Below are 14814 nucleotides of genomic sequence, written 5' to 3' on the forward strand. Positions count from 1 at the left end.
ATGGGAAGCGGCTTCTCATTTCAATGCTGCGAACAGCCAAGGAAGTCTCTCTCTCTCTCTGCATTTTTTCGGTGACACGCACACCATAATCAAATTTAAGAATAACTGCGTGTCTCTCTGGTAACGTGCACCCACTTTTCACCATACTCAGAGCTACTTAAGTGTACCATTCTGCGATGTACAGTTTACAATTCACGGTGACACACACACCTTGAGGCATTAACATGTGTGCACTCTTCCAGTGAGACATCCTCAGCCAAATTTTCATTAGGCATATCTGTGTGCACATTATCAGTGACATGCACACTCTCAAGTGTTATTCACATCAGCCACATCTTCATTAGACATAACTGCGTGCCCATTATCAGTGACACGCACACTCTCAAGTGTTATTCACTATTGTGTCTAAGGAAGCGTGTCACTCTGTTGCCTCAATGTACCATCCACGGTGATACGCACACCTTGGGCATTAAAGCACTCTTTCATAAGTATCAATATTCACATTCTAAGTGTTTCCACGGTGACATGCACACCATTTGTTTTTGTTTTTCTATTGATAGGAATCATTTTATTCATTGTGTTTCTTTAATTTCACTTAGTCTTGCTGTGTTTTATTCTTCTCTTCCACTATTGCTATTATGGCTGCCGCAAGCATGTCCCAACCTCCACCATTCTTGAATGAATTTGGAGAACCCAGCATTTCATGGGAAGAATGGGAGAACATTTTTGAATCATACCTCATAGCAATCGGGGGAGAAACATTTAGTACTTTAAGGAAACAGCACATCCTTTTACACAATTTGGGTCCTAATGGCAGGAAAATATTTGAAACGTTACCAGAATCTGAAGTTGATACAGATGAGGAAGATGATGTAGATACTTACAATACCACCTTGTTAAAACTACGAATTCACTTTGGGGACAAAGTAAACTTAGTATTAGAAAGACATAAATTCTTCAGTCGTTTTCAAGGCAGGCAAGAAAGTGTTTCCACTTACGTTGCAGCTCTTAGAGTCCTCAGTAAACTATGCGAGTTCCATTATCTTAATGACTCATTGATCAGAGACCAGTTGGTACGTTGTACAAACAACAAAGAAATACAGAGAAAATTGTTAGAAAAACAACCTGACCTTCAAGAGGCCATTAAAATAGCCAAATCTATAGAGCACACAGCAATTTGCATAAAATAAATAAATTATTCAGATTCCATCGATAAGGTAGCAGAGTTTACCAACCTAGAAACAGAGTCAAAAATTTGTAAGATAAAGAACGATCCTCCCAAAATAAAAAATTATAATTAGCGCAACCAAACAGGAGATTCAGAAAATTTTAAATGTAAATGCTTTCGCTGTGGGAGCAGCAATCATCTAGCCTGTAATCCCATTTGTCAAGCCAAATCAGCTTGGTGCAGGAAGTGTAACAAAAAGGGTCACCTAGCAAGAGTTTGTGGGTGTTTTCCAAAGAAAACTGGGGAAAATGGACTCTCTGATGACAAAACTCAAGTCGAGAAAATTATACTACATATTAATGAGTTCGACAATAATAACCACCAAAGGTATCCTGAATGCAATGTATCTATTGATGGCAAAAATGGTAAAATGTGAGAAAAGAGTTATCTAGATTGGAAAAATTAGATATCAAACAACCCATTGACTGCTCGGAATGGGTTGCCCCCATTGTTATCGCGAAAAAGAACCACAGCCGAGATATCAGAATGTGTATTGACTTACGTGACCTTAACAACAACATCTTGGTAGAAAGGCACCCGTTACTCCGCTTCCATGAGATGTTAAGCACCATGGGAGAGGCCACTTGTTTCAGTGTTCTGGATCTCTCCATGGCGTACCATCAGGTGGAGCTACATCCGGATTCTAGAAGACTCACTGCATTCACTACGCCTATGGGTACAATCATGTTCCGTCGCATGCCTTTCGGATTGGCCTCTGCAGCGGCAGTGTTTCAAAAAATTATGCAACATGTCTTGGAAAATGTTCACAGGACATTATGTTTTCAAGATGATGTATTGATTTACAGTGCTAGCATTGAAAATTCTAAAGCAAGTTCTTTCCAGATTCAAAAATGCAGGACTCACATTAAAGAAAGAAAAATGCCAGTTGGGTGCGGAAGCTGTGGAATACTTAGGGAACTGCATTTCAAGGGAAGAATTTAAACCAAAATACTGTTTACTAGAAGCTGTGAGAGATGCTCCAGCACCTACTAACAAAGACAAACTGAAGTTATTTTTAGGACTGGCAGAGTTTATGGCGAAATATGTCAATCATTTTGCTGACCTAACTTCCAGCCTCAGGGAACTCACAAAGGACCACACTCACTTCCAATGGTCAGTGGAACAACAAACATCATTTTTAAAAGTAAAAGAGGCCATCCTTTCAGCTCCATACTTATGTAATTTTGAACACAACCGTAAAATTATTCTTACTACAGATGCAAGCAACAAAGGCTTAGGGGCTACTCTCTCCCAAGTCATTGATGGTAAAGAAAGAATCATTGCGTTTGCTTCACGCACCCTTACAAAAGCAGAAATTAACTACTCAGTTGTAGAAAGGGAAGCTTTAGCCTGTTTCTGGGATGTAAAACATTTTAAATCCTATGGGACATTCAATTCTGTATATGCACGGACCACAAACCTCTAATTTTCATGTTCAATCCTAAAAATAGTTCTTGCAACACTCCCCGCTTAGCCAAATGGATACTTGGACTAGAGGGTTTCTGCTTTAGAGTAGAGTATGTTCCTGGTTTTCAAAATTTTGCAGCAGACTTTCTTTCAAGAAGTCCTCTAGATAAAGAAGAGCAATTTGACACCCCTGAGTACCCCATTCTTCAACTCAATCTCACCACCATCAATTCATAAGAATGTGTTGTATGAACAAAGACACCACTATGACATAACTCTTAAATAATACAGTACAGGGTTGGCCCACTTCCTGTAATTCCATAAATGAAGATATCAAGAAATTCTGGGAGGTTCACCATGAACTAAACATTGAACAGGGAATTCTATTTAGAAATGACAAAATAGTACCACCTGAACCACTTAGATGCAAAATTGTTGACCTTGTACATGAGGGTCACCTTGACAGAAGTTTGACTAAAGCTAGGCTGCGGGAACGCTATTGGTTCCCAAGTATGGATTCAATCGTGGAAGACAAAGTAAAGAACTGTTTAACTTGTGCCAATAGTGACAAGTCCAAAATAGTTAGGAAAACACCCATCTCCCCTGTATCAGTACCAGACAAACCATGGGAGAAAATTGCTCTTGACATTATTGGTCCGTTCAATTACAAAGGCATACCAAAGCGATTTTCACTAGTATTAATAGATTACCAATCCCACTTGACTGTAGTAAAGATGGTCAACCAAATTACCACTGACTATGTCATTCAGTTTCTCAAGGATGCATTTGTCCTAGAAGGCATTCCATCTTCTATAATCACGGACAATGGGGTCCAATTTACTTCTCACACTATGACTGAGTTCCTTAACAAATTAAATATAACTCACTTGAAAACACCACTCTACTGTCCCAGGACCAACGGCCTGGTAGAAAGAATGAACCGCATGATCAAGGGCTATGTACAGTTAGCTAGTAGTAACAGAATTCCAATAGAATAGGCAATACAAGAGATGTTATGGGCTTACCACACCACCCCCAATCAAGTTACAGGAATCTCCCCTTTTTCTGCCTTGAAAGGAAGGAAACCCTGCACCAAATTATTTCCAAACTGGTTGGGAGGTGGAAAAAGTGTCATGCATGACATTCAGGTCTCTAAAGACAAAATAAGCACACAAACCAAGTACAAAACTCAGTACGATATTAAACATGGAACCAAAATTCCGCAATGGAAAGTGGGAGACTGGGTATGTGTTAAAAATCCCAGAGTTAACAATCCTGACTCTAAATTTTCCAAACCTATGCAAATTACAGCGATCAGAAGAAATACAGCCATATTGGATAATGAACAAATGTGGAGCATGGACAGATTGACTAAATCTCAACCCATGTGTAATGAGCCATCCAATCTCAGATCCACCAGAGAACCTCACAATCAGGCTCCGCACCTGCCTATGATGCAGAGAATACGCAAAGCACCCAGTTGGCAAAAAGACGACATCAAGTCCAAATAACCTTCTTTGTTTTATTCATATTTCCTCTTCAATTGTGTAGGGGGAAGATGTGTTACAACGTGTTAACGTATGTATTTATGCACTGTGTTATTCCCTACTCCTTCCACATTATTTGTAATGGTACATTCCCCACCCCCCTGTTGTATCATATGGTATCTTCCGTTGTCCTCTGGAGGCTACCTTAGAATGTTCAGGTAAGGAGTTCCTGAATGTTGGTGGAGATAGGAGACTGGTAATAAAGATCTTTATTTACCTTCTTGAAGACTTCATATATTCATCACAGACGGTAGGCGGAACATGGACACACGGGGAGGTCGGAGGCTGAGTTCTGCTGACGTTGGTCGGCTGGTGGACTGGGTGCAGCTTAAGCATAGTAGCTTGGTGCTCAAAAGAATTACAAAAGTAAAAGGATATCTTTGTGTCGTTACACTACCTGCAGGGAAATCAAGAAGTAGTTATAGAACTAGCTCTAAGCAACACATCACTGTGAGACCAGACGGGACTCAGCCTCTGAGATTGTCTGAGCGTGCTCATGCCACTGGTGAGGAGGGCACAAGGGATCCGAAGCAGTGAAAGCAGCCCTGATAAGACCCACTGAACCATCAAAGCGTTAAATACAAAAATTCAAACATCAAAACAGCTAACAGCGAGTTAAGGTCACGACCTGGAAAATGTCAAGGTTAACCAAAGCTTCTGCCTCTTATAAGCTCCTGACAGACGCCATGGAAGGGACTACATAGGAATCAATGGAGGGCACTGGAGCATCGAGGATTTACTACCTGCACCAATTCAGCTTGTGAACATGTATTGTTTGTTAGCCCTGCCTAGGCGCTTACTTCCGAGACAGCGTCAATTGATTCTGGCCTACCTATTGGCAGGTCAAACCCCTCATTAAACGCATTGGGGCAGCCTCCAAAGCCACCAATGGCCAGGATCCGCACCCAGAGCAACCAATCCTCGCCATTATGCACACTACGTGTAGCACATTGGATCTCATGGCGAATAATCTAGCAGTGCACAGTATAAAACTAGAAGGCCAGACAAAAATTCTCCTTGAAATGTCATCTAGCATAGCAACTTATGTCTCCCGCATGGATACAATGGAGTGTGCGGTGAAAGAATCACTTAAAAGTAATGCCTTCTCCAACGAAATAAGGACTTGCGTAAACGTATTGAATAAGGTTGCAGAAGTTCCGAAAGTCATGAGTTCAATTCTAGACGACTGCATAAAGACAACAAGCAGAGGAGTATTCATTGTAAATGCAACAAATTTGGGTCCCAAGATCTCTAGTCCCTCTGCCCAATGGGCTGAACAAGGGGAGGATGTGGGTGAGATTAATAGATCGTTGGTAAATCATGAAGACAGAGAGGACAAAGGGCTGGACGATTGCTCTACCCACAGTGCTCTATCTATAAATTCTGGTCATTCTTTAGAATTCCAGAAAAAAGGCAAATTCTTAAGCAGTCTCACAAGCAACGATTGCACAAAATCTTTAAAAAAAACACAGAAAAAAAATCACAGAAACATCAGCCTTCTAGATGCGAGAGCCGGAAAGAGAGAAAAGTCTTCACACAAGGAGGAGAAAGCACCAAAAATGGATAAATATAATGACCTAGATGGGCAAATTAAAAGCGAGATAAAAGCATATAAAAAAGAAATCATAAATACAGAAAATGTATTGGATGGAACACAAAATTTAAAATGCGACGCATTATGCAGGAAGCATACTCATATACAAGGATTTCCCACCAGCCCCAGAATGGCTCCTGGAATAGCAGTTAGTGGGGAGGCTACTGCTGTTAATCATCCGCCTGTTCTGAGTACTTTAGCGATTGGGTCAGGAAGTAAAATTCCCTTCATATCAGGCAATGAGGTTACCCTGTCATAACCAATTGGCTTATCAATCGAGATCTGCATTGGCTTCCGGTTGAGCAGCGGGTACTGTTCAAGGCTCTTATACTAGCTCATGGTGCCCTCTATAAGGCAGGGCCTCAATATCTTAGGAGACGTTTTTCGTTTTATGTGCCGCCTCGACATCTTCGTTCTACAGGCCAATGCCTTACTGTTGTTCCTAGGTATTGCCTGACTAGATTAGGCGGCACCTCCCTTTCTGTAAAAGCGCCCATGGCTTGGAATGCCTTGCCCTTTGAACTACAAAACATTGAGAGCCTCAGGTTGTTTAAAAAACAGTTAAAAACCCTGCTACTTAAGTAATCTTGTGTCAGGCCAACCCTTTTCCTTCTCCACCATTTGGCATTCGTGCCGGGACACTTCTGAGTAGCCGTGCGCGCTATAAATGGAGGTTAACATAACATAACATTATACCCCCAAAGGACAATTATAGCACCTCGTAGGGTATACCTTGAATTATTGGCCACCATTTAAGAAAACGGTCTGTCTAGTACGGATGCAGGGCCTATTGTTGATAACGTGGGCAGAGAGAAGTACTGCCTCAATTCCTAATTAGGATCAACCAAGCAACGATAGTGAAAGCCCCTGCTAGAGAAGCTGTGTAGAATGAACAAGCTCTACATCTAGGTTCCAAGGTCAACCCACTATGCTACAGCCCATATCGCTGGAATACCGCTGCTGATAGCAACAAAACTAGTGAACTAGAACTTAAGCTCTAAGCAAAAAGCCATTTCACAAGCTCACCAGCAGCAAATAAGCTCACTTGTAATATACGAGACGCTGTAGCAACGGGAACAACTTATCAATAAGCAATGTTATGGGCAAGCAACATACACACCTCAGGTAACAAACATGTCACCAGGATTAGATCAATGTACAGCAGAAAAGTCCACAAACCACATCAGAGTAACCAGGAAACCACAGGCATAGGTACTTTAAAGTACATACAACTCACCAACTCGTGGAGACTCCACTCCTACAATAATCTTCATTCTTATTTTAAACTACAGAAATAGCGCATTGCTCCGCCTACCTTGTTTGCCCACTCCTTCTTGGTACACATTTTAGCTTTGATCTGCACAAAACTCTATCTGCATACCATATTACTTGGGATGTAATTTATCTTATGTCATTTTTTGATTTTCTCTGTACAATTTATATCAATAAAGAGAGTTGAAACAAAGTCCAGACAACAGAAGATGGGATCTGGGAAACTACTTGGTTAACAACAAAACATTAAAGCACGGGGTCCAAGGGAAACATATTTATAGACTCAATGGTTTCAAATCCCTTAATATCCACTTATAAGTAACAACACAGAAACCTAGGGTCTGAACAAAGTGAGCACTATGAAGAACAGCAGAGCAAATTAGAGAAAGTCTCAAAACTTAAAGAAAAATCCCATCAGCCACCAAAGTAGCATATATCATCATTTGGGATCCATTTACAATTGTGACGCCCTACAACAACTCAGGGCTACACACTTAGTGAGTGAAGGGCTCACAAATCCTGCAGGAATGTAATCTATGCAAGAGTATTTGTTTAATAACATGAATCCTTCTAGTGTGATAGTGCAAATAAATTTGGTGGTGATGGATTCAGTGCAAGTGAAAAATGTGCAGATGCTAAAATTATCTACCAGGGCAGTGACACCGTTTTTAATAAACACTGTCCGGGTGACAAGATTAAAAAGCCAGTGCAAATGCAGTTTGAAATAATAACTGCTAAAGTCCAACCAATTAAGGTCTACATGTTTCAGTCTATTGATCAACCTTGATCAGGCTTTCATCAGGACCTAGAAAATGTATGCTACTGCAATCTGTGTATAAGTGAAAAATCAAAAAATATATAGCAAAGATGGTTATTGTTATACCACCTACATTACCCTTACTACATTAACTGGCTTACCTTCTAGGATCCCCTCTTTGCCTTTGCTATCTAAGCTCCACTGGTTACCAGTAAAAAAAGAGTGGAATTTAAAATGGGCTGTATGATATTTAAGGCATTAAGCAAGCTTAGTCCCTCCTATCTTGCAAGGAAACTTACTATCTATACTCCTGGATGTTCACTCAGATCGGGTGCTAAAAGACTTCTCTCGATTCCGAGAATCAATAAGGCCCGCACTCGTGGCAAAGCCTTCTCTTATCTGGCTCCAAGTTTTTGGAATAGCCTTCCTCAATACCTTCGCGCTGAAATGACCCTTCCCCAGTTTAGAAAGTTGATGAAAACCTATCTTTTCTAAACTTAGTGCTGGGATAGTCATCTGTTACAAGCGCAGAGATACCCCTTGGGGTGATTCAGCGCTATATAAAATTATGAAATAAATAAAAATAAAGAAGGATTCATGTTATTAAACAAATACTCTTGCATAGATTACATTCCTGCAGGATTTGTGAGCTCTTCACTCACTAAGTGTGTAGCCCTGAGTTGTTGTAGGGCGTCACAATTGTAAATGGATCCCAAATGATGATATATGCTACTTTGGTGGCTGATGGGGTTTTTCTTTAAGTTTTGAGACTTTCTCTAATTTGCTCTGCTGTTCTTCATAGTGCTCACTTTGTTCAGACCCTAGGTTTCTGTGGTGTTACTTATCTGGGAAACTACACCAAGGATACGAAACGCCATTAAGTCCCATAAAAAACTGCCATGGGGAATAAAGAGACGTGGAAGGATGGTGCAATCTTATTATTTACACCAACATACCAGTCCTGAGGATAACATGACATCCTTAACAGATGTAATCTACTGAGAGTCCTACACTCTCTGCAAGGATTGCAAAATTTGGCAACACAAGAATTATTAAGAGTTGGATTCATACAACCTCACTCCACAGAGGAGCGGGAATCCACAATAACATGGTGTGCAAATAAACATAAGGTGGAGCAGATTCTTGGAAAAAGCTAAATATTGGCCAATAGGGAATTCTGGCCCAAGAAGCTACCCCAGAACCCTACCAAGAGCTACTTGAAACTGCTTATACAGTTCAAAGATGCCGTCAGCGTGGAGACCCCCCACAAATCTAGCATATTGGTATCAGCCTTGGGTCCCTCCCACAATGTCTTTGAGGAGGAAGCAAGACGTTTAAAGGCAACATACAGTTGTGTATCATAAGTACCAACCTCAACCTGGAAAGTCAGGGGAAACACCCAAAGCTACACCAATATGAATTATACTATTTTCTAATGTACACAGAATGGGTGTATATAGCCCTCAAACACAAATCCCCCAGGATCACCAGTATATGCTGTTTATTATCCATAGGAACTGGGTACTAGCCTAAATCATATGATTAGGCTGCAAGATCTTACCTGGAACATAGCTGGCTTGAAATCAAACTTAGATGACTGAGACAGGGTAAAATTTGTGAAATCAAATGTTATTTGTTGCTTCCAGGCGATCTGGACTCTAGATGACACTATTATGGATGGATTTACTGCGTACACTACAAAAGCCACAAAATAATCAAAAGGGAGACCAAGAGGTGGTCTCACCGTCTGGGTATCTACCCAATTGGATACAGTCACCCAAATGTTCTACCAAATTGATAAGAACTTCCAAATGTTGGTTATTTCTGGCGACTGTTGGGAGCTAACCCTAATGAATATGTATTTTTTGCCAGACTTGCAATTAGACTTTTGTAGGCAATTGAATGAGCTGGAGAAGAAAATTGACATTGTTTGACAACATTTTTCAGCACCTTTTGTGCTTCAATAATCCATGAGCAAGCAGCATGTAATTATGGTCTGTGGAACACCAAACCTGACGAAACCATGTGTTAGACCTGAAACGGGTGAGGTGGTGTTTCCCTAAACTTTTTGCTTTTTTCTCTTGAGTTTTACTGATTCTCTGTTAGTTGTCTTAGGGCTCTAGGCACTGTCCCACTGGAAATGCAGTGTGAAAGAGTTTGCGCCATCCCTACTCACGTTAGGAAGTGGTGCTTACATGATGCATTGCACTTATGCTCAGGTTGGCCTTTCTAAACCACTGTAAAATCCTGAGGGGACCTTTCATTACCCCAAGGTCACCCCTGGGGTAAGTCTTAAAGGGTGATGCTAGTGGTAGGTGAAAGGCAGCGAAAATACACCTGTATGTTCCCTGCCAAGGTAGTTAATACCCATGTATGTTTTCCCTACCTAGGAGGTTTGCTCTTCTCATGGGTTAACATGGGAGAATGGTTGAAATAACTTCAAGCTGCAATAGTGACTTACAGTGGAGCAGCCTCATAATGTTTCCTATCATTGGATTCACAATGACAACCCCTCTCCTCATAAGACGTGGGTGGGACTTGAATGACAGGGGCTTTCCAAAAGACTGAGGCACACTGATTAGAATACCCTTTTGGGACTCGGACTGTACAGGTTATGAGGACGCACTTGAGTGGCGACAATTCTATACTGCAGACTCAGAGACACTTGGATGTAGCGAGAGAACAGTGAAAATGTCATTCTGTTCAACAGGTTTCATTGTTGGTTCGTAATGGTTTAGGGCCTGTATTCTGATACCTTCCATAATATCTGCCCACCTGACGCGGCCGGACCGATGCGGTTGTAGGCGGCTTGCTGTGTTCTTCTCCCCAACTTTAGTAGTCACAACATGTGTCATGACGCGATGCCGGCCCACTGGGTTGTAGGCACTACGCTGTATCAGAACTATATGGTCAATAAAGGTCTTTTATAAATTTTAAAAAAAATAACCCCTCTCCTGTGGTAAAGAGGGATTTGTCAATAATAGCTTAGAAATAGTACTTCTAGAAAGTGGGCATTTCTCTGCTCTAAAATTCTTTGTGTGGCCTTTAGTTTGATTCCGGTCCACAATGTAGGCTGGGGAAACACATCTATCTGTGCATTCCTCAGAGACAGCTATAAACGATGGGCATGCAATTGGAGTGAGAGACCTTTGCCCCTTGAGGGCGGGGCTGAATAGATTGGAGTCAGAGGTTTTGACACTAGGCCTCTGGGAGCCAGATCATGGCTTCATTAAAGATTAAGATCTGCATTCCACGGCCTATTGGAAGGACGGACTGAAATTTAGGGGAGACATCTGTGGTTCAAAGGGAAACCCTCTGAACCACCCCCAACTTCAAAGGCACTACAGTATAACTACTGGTGCCAACCTGTGTTGCACCCTGAAGTGTGCTCTCCAAGGGCTTGTGGCATGACCCTGTTCTCTTGTAGAGGTTTCAGGGACATCAAAGACCTCCCGCAAGGGACCCACTTGTCTACTTGTGACACTTGGAGAGCGATGCCCCCTTAAGAGCCCACATCGGCTGCTGTATCCCAAATGGTAGCGCGGAGTGAGTGTGGAACTAAGTATTGTGCCTGGCGACTGGATTGTCTTGTGCGGAGCCCGAAAGGTACTGCCTGCATCTAAGGAGTGTGGCCCTTGTAGGAAAGTAGGATCTGCTTTCATGGTTACCCCCACTTTTTGCCTGGTGTCAATGTGTTTTTATTGTAGTTTGCTGGGATCCTGCTAATCAGGACCCCAGCAACTGTGCTCGTTCTTCCAAAATGGCTTTGGTAAGTACTTTTGTACCTCCACAGTTGGCTACTTGTATAAGTCCCTAGTATATGGTACTAAGGTACAGAGGGCATAGGTACATAAGGGGTGTCCCAGGGGTGCAGCATGTATTGTGCCACCCATGGGAGTCCACTTAAAATCTGACTATAGGTCTGCCATTGCAGCCTGTGTGAGATGGTGCTTGCACCTATCACAATAGATATAAGTCTCTTTATATCTGAGGACACTGCACTTAAAACCAATAAGTCACCCCTATAGAAGGCCCTTCAGTCCCGAGGGCAGGGTGCTCAGTTAAAAGTGTGAAGGTGCCCCTGCATGAGCAGGACACCCCTACAAACCCTGGGATCGATACTCCAGACTTTGTAAGTGCCATCATCCATTTTAAGATATATAGTGGACATCAGTCATTACGAGATGTCTAACTATATAAAGGGTGCGCCAAACCTGGTAATGTTTGGAATAAAACAAGTTGGAATCATACCCCAACACCGATTCCGGTGTTGGAGGTATGATCCCATGTACTAGGGGGCCCTTAGAAGAACTCGCTGTACTCCCGGTAGCTGCCTTTTAGAGTCTGTCAGCAAGCTAGTGCTGCTGCTGACCACTGACATGATTCTGCCCTCCTACTGCTGAGCTGAACTTGAGCAGGGGAAGGTGGAACAATAGGTTTCCTGTCACAGGGAGGTATGATCACCTCCCAAACTGGACTCAATTTATTGGGCCGGGGAGGAGGCGCTTTCCGGCGCTACCAGACGGTGCCCTCCTTGCATACTCCGGTTTGAGCCAGTTCAGGAACTTTTGGTTCTCAATCAAAGAATAGAAATACGGTTATGGTACAAAATTGCAGCACTCTGTGTGGTTCCTGTCAAATACGTGCTCATTCCTAGGGTCAACTGTTCACAACACCCCCAAAAGACATAGTGAAGAAGAACTGTATGGTTGACTAGGTGTTACTTACAAAACTAGTCACACTGATCTCCACATCAAACATGAAATAGCAGATATGATCTCAAAGAAAGCATCAAATTGTCATGTATATTTTTTGTTCTTTTTAATTGTCATGTATATTCTTTTTGTTCTTTCTTTTATTGCTGTACTTCTTTTCACACGCGTGACGTATAAAACTACAACCACCGCGTTTCATCCCACAACATGGGGACTTCTTCCGGGCTGTTATGAAAACACACAAAACCACTCAAAAATCATGTGAACAGCATACCTACAGAGACATATTTACAAGACTCAAAAACAAGACATTCTCCAAGACATTATACCCAATGCACAATCTCAATAAACATTTAGGAAAAATGTTAAAACAACATAAAACAATGTTTAAATATTTACTAAATGTAACAATGGAGTTTGTGAAGACACAACAAAAAGAAAGACAATTATACATTGCACCCTTCGTTCAAATGTTCAGTTAAGGAACCATACTATCAATCCAAAATTATAGATTAAATTTGCGTATTTATTTTCTGTTTGTCCAATACCCCATTGATAGTTACAACTTGACTTGATTCTCAAATATGGGAACAATTTCTTAATTGTCGATATGATTATTATGTTTCACGTATAAAGTGCCTGCGCTGAATGTAAATCAGAGTATGTCTCAAACATGCTTCCATCTTGCTAATCTCATAGAGATTAGTAGGTACCCCAAAACAGAAAAACAATGGACTCCTCATTATGTGTTACCAATATCATTTACTAAATACTTAAACATGCAGACCAATAGTCGTTGAGAAATATTGCTCTGTCAAGAATCCATAAGTGAACCAAGTATATCTAAAAGAGATGGCAACATTTTTCTAAATAATCCCCTTATCCATAAAGTATAAACTTAACTCTCCACAACTACTATCATGTTTATATATTCTCATTTCACTTACTGAAGTTTCATCTGTCGGTCTACGGTCAAGATGAGAGACACCGAGCGTGCAATGGTTTGTTATAATAGCATCTCATTGAAGTCACTCTGGCGTGTGCTTGTCACGCAGTAGTCTGCGCAAAGAAAACCAAAAGAAACAACCAATTTCATGCTCGTTATAAGCCAAATGTAATTAAATAAACCCTCATGAATAATAAGTTCTGCTAGGCTAGACTCAGATAGTCTAGAATATCAGTAGGTAACTTTTGGTTTATCACTTAATAGGGGTTCCAAGTACTTTGGATCTTGTTTTCCTAGATATAAAATGTAACATCTAGAAAATGTATCTTATTTTTATGACTATTCATGGTAAATATCACATTCCAATTATTGTCATTCAGATACCCAAAATATTCTTTCATCTGTGAGAGGGACCTTGTCCATATCAGTATTATGTCATCTATATAGCGTGTTTAAAAGTGGACCTATTCCGTCCACTCAGACGCCGCCTGGGCCCTGGCATGGCCACTCTCTAACCAATCCATAAATAGGTTGGTATAAGATGGGGCAAACCTGGAACCCATAGCAATTCCTTGTAGTTGTAGGAACCACTGTCCCTCATAAAGAAAGTAGTTATTGCTCAAAATTAGGTCTGACATTTCTATGAGCATTACCGAATGTTCATAATAATTGGTACACCTGGTGGATAAGAAGAAACCCAGGGCCCTTGGGCCAAGTTATCTCTCGATGCAAGTATATAGACTCTCCACGTTTAGTGTTACAAACATCATTTTGTCCAAGTTTCACACTAAATCCTTAAATGTATTTAAAACATTCAATGCATCCCACACATAAGATTGTAAATTAGTGACAAAAGGTTTGAGAAAAGCATCAACAAATTCAGATATGTGCTCAATAGGGGAGCCAATGCCCACAATAATAGGGCGACCCGAAGGAAAGGCCACTTCCTTATGTATTTTGGGGAGCATATAAAGGCACGGATACCTTGGATGATCGATTCTAATGTATCTGTATTCTAAGTCAGTTATGAGACATATTTCGTGCCAATGTGTTAGTCTTTTGTTTAATATAGAATTGATTGCCAAAATAGGATTTGGTCCCACCCTCCCTGTAGCAGGTCGTATCTTCCAATTGTCTCATCACTTTTGATTGGTATTGGGAACGATTCATTATTACTACATTACCCCGTTTGTCCGCTTTCCAAATTACTAAAGAATCATTATATTTGAGCATTGTAAGGCAATGGACTCATTTTTGATCACATGTTTAGTCACAAACTTGTTTCCAATTGATCTGGTTTTGTCTTCTAGACCATGTAAGTCACTCATGACTTGTCTAAAAAAGAGCT

The sequence above is a fragment of the Triturus cristatus genome, chromosome 6 (genome assembly GCF_964204655.1).
Source record: "Triturus cristatus chromosome 6, aTriCri1.1, whole genome shotgun sequence".
In the NCBI taxonomy this organism is placed as follows: domain Eukaryota; kingdom Metazoa; phylum Chordata; class Amphibia; order Caudata; family Salamandridae; genus Triturus; species Triturus cristatus.